We start from the raw sequence: 12,516 nt of genomic DNA, 5'->3' as shown, positions 1-12,516 counted from the left end.
AACAGAATGGAGTCTTATTTTAGGGATCCATCTGTCCAGTCCAGTCCCATGGGTTAGCCAACTGCCCAACCACTGTAGTGATGGGATCCAATTAGGAATTTGGTTAGGTTTTGTCCTGGGTACCAGGGAAAAGAGTTCCTAGGCCCCCTAGCCGGATATTCATGCAAACTTAAACTAGTCGCACCACTTACACACCCAATATAAAATTACCTTTTTCACAGAATCAACTATCTTTAAAAACAATCATTGAATGAAACCATGGTGTCACTGATCATAATCCTCAAAATCTCTGGTTAAATCCTTATTTCCAATCATTCCTTCATCGGTGTACCTATGGCATCATTGGCAACCAGAACGCTCACCACCTGTCCACTCAGGGGCCTTTTCGATAGTTCCTAGCTCATAGTAACTGACAAAATATTCAAATATCAAAATGGAATCTCCATTGAAGATCAGCAAGATCAACCAAAACGGATCCATATAAAAGAGCCATGGACTCATCCGTTGAGGACCAGCAAGGTCAATCAACTAGATCCATGCCCGAATTTAGAAAACAACTCTTACTCCTTATTCAATATCTTCCCCAACGTACTCGTGGGTATCTTCGGTGACCCAGAGCCCGAGCACCGTATGGTCAGTACCCTCTAGGATCCTTCGTAGCAGGTCACCTAGCACTTCACTCATAGGTCGCTTCCTTGGTCCCTCATCCGCCGTATGGTCAGTACCCTCTAGGATCCTTCGCAGCAGCAGGTCACCTAGCACTTCACTCATAGGTCGCTTCCTTGGTCCCTCATCCGCCGTACCGGAAGCTCACCATTTAAATCGAACCGAGGCTGGTCAAGACCTCGATCGACCTTGCTACACGCAAGACGTCCTCCGTTGACTCTCCGTCAACTGTTGCAACTTTATCAGCTAGGTCTCCACGACCTCATTCACAAGACGGTCAAAATGCTTCCCCAGCATTCTTGACATAAAACAGTCATTTAAAAACAAGTCATAAATACAATTTCTATAACAAACTCTCGTCTTTCCACATTAATCAACATTACTCAATCTACATTTATTTCATATAAATTCCCATTCTCATCCAATCACATCATTTTTCATCTCAATCACTTCTTTCCTCAAATATCCTCATCAGATCTCATCCACTCGCATTTACCCATATCCACATCTCATCACATCACATTCATTCACATCTCATCCATTCAGATCACATCACATTCATTCACATCTCATCCATTCAGACCACATCTCATTCACTCACATCACATCTCATTAAGACCACATCTCATTCACTCACGTCACATCTCACATCACATCAATTCAGACCACATCACATTCACTCACATCACATCTTATTCAGACCACATCACATTCACTCGCATCACATCTCTCATTCAGACCACATCACATTCATTCACAACACATCTCATTCAGACCACATCACATTCATTCACAGCTATCTTATTTAGACCACATTACATTCATTCACATCCCATATCATTCACATCTTGATTCACATGACATCACATCCATTCACATCCTATACCATTCATTTACATCCTGATTCACATGACATCTCATCACTTCTATTCACATCACATCTATCCATCCATTCATTTACATCCTGATTCACATGACATCTCATCACTTCTATTCACATCACATCTATCCATCCATTCATTCACATTTATCGGATTCACATCACATCTATCCATCCATTCATTCACATTTATCTGATTCACATCACATCTATCCATCTATTCATTCTTTTATAAAAATCAACTTTAGTGGGAATAACACTTTTCTAAAAATCCGTTTATACATCTATTTATGCATAAATTCAATTTTAAGGAAAATAACACTTTCGAAATAAAAATAAATCCTTTATGCATCTTTCTATGCATAAAATCAAAATTAATGAGAATAACTCTTTTGAAATAAAAATAAACTCCTTTATGCATCTTTCTATGCATAAAATCAAAATTAATGAGACTTGTTTTTATCTGTTTTGGCCTAGAGAGAGAAAATATTCTAGACAAAGGTAATTCAGTTTCTAGATATCTTTGGATGGAAAAATATCCCTTCTTATTAAAATGATTTCCCTTGAAACAGAAATTCAAAAAGAACTTTCCAGTGTGCAATTGGAATAAATTGAAAATAGGTAAAAAGGACCTTAGCCTGAGGGTCCAGATTTTCTGAAAATTTTGGATTAAGGTTCCTATGGACCAATAAGATTAATCCAAATGTAGGGAGAAGATAAATTAAAAAATAAAAGAAAAATCTCCCAAAAATGAGTAAATACTCACATAAGATGAAGAGTTGACTAAGGACAAGGTTTAAGCTAAACTGACCTAAAAATGGTCAAAAAGTGACCAAATTGATCTGGAAAATTCTAGAATCAGTTTGCTTGGTTAGAGGCTCACTTTTTCCTAGTACTCTCCCCCTCCATATAACCTTAGGCACTTCACATGCTTCCCTAATTGCTTTTCAGCCATCACTCTGGAATTTTTAAAATGAGTGAAAACTTCACTCTTATCCTACATGAAATACACCCACACTTTCCTCTTGTGGTCATCAATGAATGTTACATAATACGTGCAGCCACCCATGGATGTAGTTTTTGTAGATTCCCATACATCTGAATGCACAACATCTAGTACATTCCTGCTCACAATTCTGTCATGTGGAAATACATGCTTTGTTTGCTTTCCAAATTGACATGCTTCACATACTTTCTGCATACCATAAACCTTAAACTTAGGTAGTCCTGTCGCAATTTCCGTAGTCTGCACATAGACTTCATTCTCTACACATTTACATGACCAATTCTTTTATGCCAAATGTCTGCAATAACTTTGGATCCATTTGCAAACATTGTAGAACTCACTTCATACATATTTACATTCAGTGTAAACATTCTTCCCACTCTGTTCCCTTTTGCAACCAACCTGCACTTATCTTTAAAGTCTTCTACATAACAACCATCAGGGTTAAACCACACCTACAAACCCTGCTCAATCATTTGGCCAATAGAAACCAGATTATTTGTAATGTTCGGAACATGAAGTATATCTGCAAGGTACTTCACGTTACCACATAGACAATGGCACATCTCCAACATGGGTAATTGGATGAGTAGTATCATCCCCTATTTTAACAAAACGTGGCTTTTCACATATCCTTGAACCACTTGCCATGACTGGTCATGTGGTTCGAAGAACCTGAATCCACATATACCATACATCATCATTGCATGCAGATACATCATTTTTTGTGACACAACATTAAGCACATGTCACATAACAAACAACCTTTCATTGTCCTCATTACTTCGACTAGAGGATGCATAATTATTTTGTTGCACTTTTCCACTTCTCATTGTTTCTTATAGCAATCTGCCTACACATGCCCAAATCTTCCACAATAAAAACAACCACGTATCATTTTGCTCCCTTTGCCAATTTCTACGACCTCTTTGACTCCCCCTGCCTCTAAACTAGCCTCTTCCACCTGTGTGTTATTGTTATGATTCATGGGATTGTTGTTGCTGGCCATAATTTTGATTACTTGTTCAGCCACCACCTTGGCCGCATCCTCAGCCTCTACCATGTCCTCTACTTGCACTTGTGCCTTTGTTTTATGAAGAATGGTCTTCACCTAAACTTGTTTCTTCAATGATCAGCATTGATACCAAATTTATAAAGTTTGGAATGTTCTCTCGAGTCTGAATAGACGTCTTGAATGTCTTGTATTGTGACTCGAGACCACGTAAGCATAATTCCACCTTATCATCATCAATAGAATCACCAATAGATGAGAGGGATTCCACAATGCCCTTGATCTTCAAGGCATACTCATTCACAGACATGTTTTTCTTCTCCTTAGTATGAAGCTCATTCTTTAACTGAATTTTTCGTGCCTTGGTGTTACTTTCATACAACTTCACCAAGGTGTCCCATGCCTCTTTGGGTGACTTGGCATCATGTGTATGCCCAATCAAGCTTTTCTGTAACAATCTAGTTAATTTTATCATTCCACATCTTGTTTGCAACACTCAAAGACAAGATGTCAAATGATGGAATTAACCAAATTATTATAGAGAAGCTTAACAAGAAAGACTTCCGTGCTTGGAGGTTTAGATTAACAAATTTTTTGATGGGAAAAGGCTACTAGGACTGCATTGAATGTGAACATGAGGAGGCACCAGAGATACCTAAGATTAATCCAACTACTATAGATGTAAAAGAATACAAGGATTGGAATCACGCTCGAATCACGAAGCAAGGACACCTTGGTGAAGCTATATGAAACTAACACCAAGGTACAAAAGATTCAATTGAAGAATGAGCTTCATATTGTGGAGAAGAAAAACATGTTTATGAATGATTATTCCTTGAAGATCAAGGGCATTGTGGAATCCCTTACATCTATTGGTGTTTCTGTTGAGGATGATGAGATAAGGTGGAAGTATGTCTACATGGTCTGGGGCCACAATAAAAGGCATTTAAGACGTCTATTCACACTTGAGAGAACATTCCCAACTTTATATATTTGATGTCAAAGGTGATCACATTGAAGAAAAGAGTTTGGGTGAAGACCAGTCTTCACAAAACAAAGGCAATTCAGAGAAACATGCCTTCTACACAAGTGCAAGTAGAGGACAAGGTAGAGGCTGAGGCCATGGCCAAGGTGGTGGCGGAACAGGTAATCAAAATTATGGTCAGCAACAACAGTCCCATGAATCACAACAACACACATATATAATAGGCTAGTTTAGAGGCAGGGGGAGTCAAAGAGGTAGTGGAAATTGGAAAAGGCAACAAAATCATACACAAGGATGGTTTTATCATGGAAAATCTAGGCATGTGTAGGCAGCTTGCTATAAGAAGCAAAATGATATGAGAAGTGGAAAAGTGCAGCAAAATAATTATGTGTCCTCTAGCTGAAGTAATGAGAACATTGAAAGGTTGTTTGTTATATACAACATGTGTTTAATGCTGTGTCAAAAAATGATGTATCCGCATACAATGATGATGTATGGTATGTGGATTAAGGTGCTTCAAACCACATGACCAGTCATGGCAACCAAGTAGTTCAAGGATATGAAAAATCCTAAAAAGTCAGGTGTTGTTGAAACAGAGGATGATACTATGCATCTAATTGCCCATGTGGGAAATGTTCCATTGTCTATGCAAAATGGTAAGGTGAAGTATCTTGTAGATGTACCTCACGTTTCAAATATTACAAAGAATCAAGTCTCAGTTGGCCAGATGATTTAGTAGGGTTTGCAGTTGCACTTTAACCCGGATCATTGTTATGTCGAAGACTTTAAAGACAAGTGCAGGCTGGTTGGGCTGGTTGCAAAAGGCAATAGAGTGGGCAAAATGTTTACACTAGATGTAAATATTCCTGAAGTGAAAGATGCAATGTTTGCATAAATAGGATTTGGGAGTTGTTTCAGATACAGACATTTGGCACAAGAGAATTGGGCATGTAAATGTGCAAAGAAGGAATTTTATGTAGACTAAAGAAACTTTGACAGGTATGCCTGAGTTTAAGGTTGATGGTATGCAAAAAGTATAAGAAGAATGTCAATTTAGAAAGCAAACAAAGCATGTATTTCCTAATGACAGAAATGTGAGCAAGAATGTACTAGATGTTATGCATTCAAATGTATGGGGCAAAAACTACATCCATGGGTAGCTGCAGGTACTATGTACATTCATTGATAACCACATGAGGAAAGTGTGGGTGTATTTCATGAAGGAGAAGAATAAAGTTTGATAAAAGATAGATAATGAGAGAGCACACACACATGAGATAAAACCCTAATATATTTATGTAACCCTAACCATAGAGGGAATCCATATCCACTCTCACATAATGCATAATAGAAGAAGACTACACACCACACACTACATGTGCTGTGTTCACACACCAAATAACCCTATCTAATGTCCACACATTGTGGCCAGCTGGATGCGGCCATTTATTGTCACACACATGCTACTATCTACGGTGCCAGCACATATAATGCCTGGATCTATCATCGAGCTTGTAATCTCAACAGCCTCTCTCAAGCTCATGATGTACAGTCATAGATGAAGATGAGATTAGGGTATCAACATTCCCTACAAGCTCATCACATGTACTCCCAACATGGTACGGAAATACTCAGACTTCTCTCTTCCAAGTGGCTTTGTAAATATATCAGCAGCCTGCTCTTCAATCTTCACATACTTCAAGTCCATTGTACCATCCAACACTTTCTCCTTAACAAAGTCACAGTAGATCTCTATATGTTTGGTCCGTGCATGAAAAACTTGATTATTGGCCAACTGTATGCTGCTCATGTTGTCATCACAGTGTATGAAAACCTTGCCCTCAATAGGCTCACCCAAATCAACCAGGAGTTTCTTTAACCATAATCCTTCACATGCACCTATGGTTGCTCCTCTGTACTCAGCCTATGTACTGGATAAAGCAATAGTGGGTTTCTTCTTGCTACTCCAACTCACCACCACGATACTCCCAAATGTAAAGGCATAACCACTAGTAGATCTCTTGTCATAAGAGCTACGTGCCTAATCTGCATCTGTGTAGCCATATACATCTAAGCCTTTACCATGCTCATAAATAAGACCATAATGTGCACTGTGTTGAGATATCGAGCTCATCTAGTGAGGCGGTGGACACTGATGACCTGCCTGGGGGATAGGCCCCAGGCAGGTCAGATCATGAGTGACATGCGGCCAGTGGGATGACAGGCTGTGTGCCAGCCATTCTAGAGACTGGCATAGTGAGGCGGGGGACACTGATGACCTGCCTGGGGGATAGGCCCCACACTTACACCACTAGCATGGTTGGTCAGATCATGAGTGACATGCGGCCAGTGGGATGACAGGCTGTGTGCCAGCCATTCTAGAGACTGGCATAGTTATAGCTCCAGCTCATTTAGTTGGGTTCACACTATAGAGAACCCTAGTATGTATTTGGTTGAGTACCTTTTCATATGTGCGAGAGTAAAGCTATAGGGCAGCTTCCATATAAACCTAAAAGCAAATAGAGATAAGATATTGGCTTATCTTATCACTCCAAGCACGAGGTGCTTGTTTCAGCTCTCATAAAGTGCTTTCTTCAACTTGCGTACATGAGTGGGGTACCTTGGGTGTACATAACCTTTTGGTTGCTCCATAAAAACTTCCTATTGAAAATAACCATTTAGAAATGCATTCTTGACATCCATTTGATGCATTTTCCAACCATTTGCTGTAGCCATGGTATTAATTGACCTCACAGTTTCCATCTTTACCACTAGACTAAATGTCTCATCATAATCCAAGCCTTGGGTCTATGCATAACCCTTAGCAATCAGCTGTCCTTTATGATGCTCAATCAAACCATGTGACTTGCATTTCATCTTATAAACCCATTTATAGCGAGTGACATTCTTACCTTGTGGGTAAGGCAACCAAATCCCAAGTATCATATGAACCAATGCGTCCATCTCCTCATTCATTGCCAAGTTTTCCCATACATGCTTTCCAATAGCTTTTGCATAGCATGACGGTTCCACATGCTTTATCAAAGATGTCATATATGCATAGTGAATAGCAAAACCACAATATGTCAACCTGCCAACTAGATACCTGACTCTCTGTGATCTTCGTAAAGCCTGTGCATCACTCTGTACACCTGTCATTCTAGCATGTGGAGGTACATATCTCTCTTGGTGTGCATAAAACTGGTATGCCAAGTTCTCCATCCAAACTCTCTGAACTAGATGACTCATATCCTATAATGCCAATACCTTCAACTTTCTTCTTTCCTTTGTCCACAACACTTCTACTAGTGTTTCCTCTATCATGCCTAAAATGCCCTAACCATGGACGTGCACTGCTACCACTTGACTCTTGTGACCCCGACATAGAAGTAGAACTTTCTTGTGGAATGTCCACATGAATATCATCATCACTAGAATCACTGGCATCGTCATCTTTTTCTTTGCAACTAGTAGCAAGCTCATCAAACACTACATCTCGTGAAATGAGCACTTGCCTAGTATTTGGATTGTAACATTTGTATGCTTTCCGATCGTGTGCATACCCAACAAAGATGAACTTTTCTTCCATTGGATCAAGTTTCTTCCTCTTCTCATCTAGCACATGCACATAAGAAATGCTACCAAACACTTTTAGATGCCCAATGTCTGGCCTATATCTAGTAAGACGTATCTCTAGTGGAGAGACGGAAAACTCTCTCACTTGTAGCAAGAGTAGTATGATCCACATGTAGCTCAATCCAATGGGATTTGCATCCCTTTCGGAGCTAGGGATTCAACCCGTACCGGTGTACAAAAGCTTATCCATTTGATGGAGAGAATGCTAAGAATACTACTACTATTGACATAGACTTAATACACACACAAGCTCAATCTTGCTATTGCTCACTCACTCATCATCCCACTCATTCATGCATCCAAACAAGAAGAAAGCTAAGCTATTGCATACACAAGATCAAAGCATTCTTCATTCTCAACACTCATTTCCCTAGCATGCACACAAACCTTGAAGCTATCAATAAGAATCATGCACACTAGAGAATTGACATGAGAAGAGAGATAAATATCAACTCATTGCATTGAATTAACAAAAATAGAACTTACAACAATGTAGATGGGGAGAGAGAAGAGCTTGCACCTCTATGGGAAAAGAGGGAGAGCTAGTCTCAAGAGAGCTCAAACATGAGTTTGCCTAATGTGTCCATAAGCTCTCAAATGAGCCACTTTTTATACAAAAACTCTAAAACTCCCAAAAGTTCCCATGTGGGATTATTGTCAAGCCCACTCCCACACTCATCTACAACTTGGAACTCTTTACAAGAGCCCTAAGTATCTTTTTGTTGCATCCTTGCATTGATCTTCACTCGTCACGCAACACTCCCCCCTTCCTATTTTGCGCACGTCCTCGAGCGCGGTAGAAGCAAGAGCTGCAAAAAACAATGGATACAAGTAATGCCTTTTATTGAAAAAAAAGAAAAGAAAAGGAAAAAAAACAGCAATGACAATTTCACACGTGATCATACAAGTGAAAGGCTGATTAGAGTTTTAAAGAGTACTAAAATAGGTGAGTAAAGACTAGTCAAAGTGAGACTAAGTGGTAGATAGTGCTATGCAAAGGCAAGTGTGCTTGCACACCACAGGTTATGACCGCAATCTCAATGTCCTACAAGTATTTAAGTTATTCCTAAGTGGCAAACATACTCCTAAATATGAGCAATGGTGATTGGACCTCTTCTTCTTATCTCCTTTTTTTTTTCTTTTTTTTCTTTTTTTTGATCTTTTTGTGTGTGTGTGTGTGTAAAAGATGAATAAAGAGGAAGGTTCCATCCCAATGAGACCCAAGCAATGGCCAAGAGACATCCGCCAAGAGAATCTAAAGGCCGCTAAGTATCTCAAAGGCGACAGACCCTTTTCTTTTTTTTGTCATAAGGAGTATCCCATGAAGATGAGGGCATCGGTCTCAAGGGCCCATAATGTACCCCAGAGTCCTACCAACATCTATCAAGGCGATAGAGTCCTTGAAGGTCTTTTTCTGAAGCTTTTAGACGTCAGTGTTCACCCCATGGAAACCAAGGCATCGGCCCCAAGGTGCTAAGACAACCCCAGGTCCTACCAAGCATTTCACATGGCTATAGACACGTCATGTCTCGATTCACTTGTATATATTTTTTAGGGCATATTTTTTCGTAATTTTTTTTTTTAAATTAATCCTAGCACCTAGCCCATACCTAAGAGGTAGCTACCACTAGGGATAACTAATATACCTTGAGAGCATAAGAACTTGGCATACTCCATTGGTATATATCCTACACTGTCTTCAAATAGAAATACCTTCTACTAAGTCCTCTAAGAATCTAGAAATCACTCACCACATTTTAACAACTAATTTAAAACTTAAACCAACCAACTGTGTGTGAACATGCAAACAATGTATCCAAAAGTTAAAAGCACATAAAGAACAAAAGATTATGATTTGAATACACCTGTTGTAGTGCTCGTTGATGTTGTTCGTTTGCATTGATGCATTGCTGATGTTGTGCAGATTGCTTCTCTTTGCTCTTTGTAGCATGTCTCCCCCCTTCCTAATTTGTGTGCACGGTAGGTGGACTATTGGGGCATGGTTGTAGCTCTTGTTTAGATGAGATCTCTGCAAAATGTTTATTAACAAACAAGAAAAGAAAAGAAAGGAATAAAATTTGTTATTTGTGCCAATCACCGAATATAGCCGAGGGGAAAAACCCAGTGGGAGAAAAGTGCCCTGGCTTGTTGATCTTATTGTGGAGTCGCTGAGCTTACCCTTGCGCTGGTGGTGGATCCGTGTTGTCCAGTTCTGCTGGAAAGATGGTATCAATTACTTCAGGATGCAGGGACAACCCTTCACAAAAACCGGCCTCTGGAGAAGGTGGTAGAGGAAGGAGTGCTTCCTCGCTAAAATATGGCATTGGTTCTATGGGAAGGTTAAGCAGACAATTTCAATTTTGGAACTGCACAATATAGGTACTCATATTGATCCAAAATTGACATGTTGAGGCTTGGGGAAGGAGGGCTTGCAAGATAGGTGGTTGCAAGTCATTTAAGCATGTATCCCTCCATTGTTGTGCTTGAACCTCCTCAGGTAATCTACGTTGATTTGGTCCTCTCTCTGGTATTCTCACATTAAGAAGATTATGGCGTTGGGGTATAATTCCCACAATTTGTTTCATTAAGCCCGTGCCATATCATCTAAAGTAAGAGCGGCATATCCAACAAATGTGTGAAGCTTCTCCTAATATGAGTGGTGCACACTCTTGACAATGTGGAAATGGGTGATGCCGTTGATAGAATAACGTGACAAAGTGATGCCCACAGCAATTTTCACCTAAGGGAGCATAGAAGTACCTAGAATGAGTTTGAAAAGGAGGAGCACTATAATCCCCGCGATGTTCAGGTCGAGTACTATCGGGGTCAATGCATGGTGGACATGTATCTTGCCAAGTATCCATCAGGAGTTATCTTATCGTGCGCCGTTTCGGATTCCTCGCCGCCTTCACGTGCCATTTGCTACAACCAACTGCAGCCACCTGACACCACCTTCGTCTTCTTCTGCCTACAGCCAGCTGTCGCCGCTCTCCACAGTTGCAGCCGTCGGCCACTGATTTCTCACACACAAGCTCAATTTTGCTATTGCTCACTCACTCATCATCCCACTCATTCATGCATCCAAACAAGAAGAAAGCTAAGCTATTGCATACACAAGATCAAAGCATTCTTCATTCTCAACACTCATTTCCCTAGCATGCACACAAACCTTGAAGCTATCAATAAGAATCATGCACACTAGAGAATTGACATGAGAAGAGAGACAAATATCAACTCATTGCATTGAATTAACAAAAATAGAACTTACAACAATGTAGATGGGGAGAGAGAAGAGCTTGCACCTCTATGGGAAAAGAGGGAGAGCTAGTCTCAAGAGAGCTCAAACATGAGTTTGCCCAATGTGTCCATAAGCTCTCAAATGAGCCACTTTTTATACAAAAACTCTAAAACTCCCAAAAGTTCCCATGTAGAATTATTGTCAAGCCCACTCCCACACTCATCTACAACTTGGAACTCTTTACAAGATCCCTAAGTATCTTTTTGTTGCATCCTTGCATTGATCTTCACTCGTCACGCAACATAGCATAATTTCATGTATGGTAGTTGTAGGTGTCTTGTTAAGCAATACAGTGTTGTGGCGCATTCTTTTGCCCAGTAAAATATTGGCATGCACTTCTCATTTAGCATTACCCTAGCCACATCACCAATGACCCTGTTTTTCCTCTCAGCAACACCATTTTGCTAAGGTGTGTACTTGCTGCCTTCTAATACCATTCATCCTCAAGAAGTCCTCAAATGCATGTGAGGTGTATTCACCACCTCATCTATCCTCAAGCATTTGATCCAACAACCATATTGATTTTTTACAAATGCTCATGAACTTTGCTAACACTTTGCTCTTCTCTTTGAGAAACTAGATCCAAGTCATCGTGCTATAATCATCAATCAAGGTTACATAGTACTTGCTGCCCACTAATGGATGGGCTTTGTGCAAGTCCCCAAACATTACTATGAATAATCTCAAGAACTACAAGAGAATCATTGTTTTTCAACGCTTAGTTTCCACGCCTGGTCACATCGTCGATATGTGCGTCGAAATAGACGTCGAAATACGTGTGGAAAATTGCATGGAAATACCCGTCAAAATATGCATGGAAACAGGCCTCGAAATATACATCAAAATAACAATCAAATTGTTTTTTTTAATTGAATGTATATATAAGATTTGCTAGTTCCCATCCTGGGGTGTGTTTTAGCCCTCTTTCTACCTCTTTGCAAAAAGCATGTGAGAGAGAGAGAGAGAGAGAGAAAGAGAGAGAGAGAGGGGGGGGAGGGAGAGAGGAGGGTATAACTTCCATCACGCTCTTTGA

This window comes from Cibotium barometz, chromosome 32, assembly GCF_041138505.1.
Source record: "Cibotium barometz isolate CiBa-2024 chromosome 32, ASM4113850v1, whole genome shotgun sequence".
NCBI classification, from domain to species: domain Eukaryota; kingdom Viridiplantae; phylum Streptophyta; class Polypodiopsida; order Cyatheales; family Cibotiaceae; genus Cibotium; species Cibotium barometz.
Note: the sequence above shows the minus strand (reverse complement) of the source record.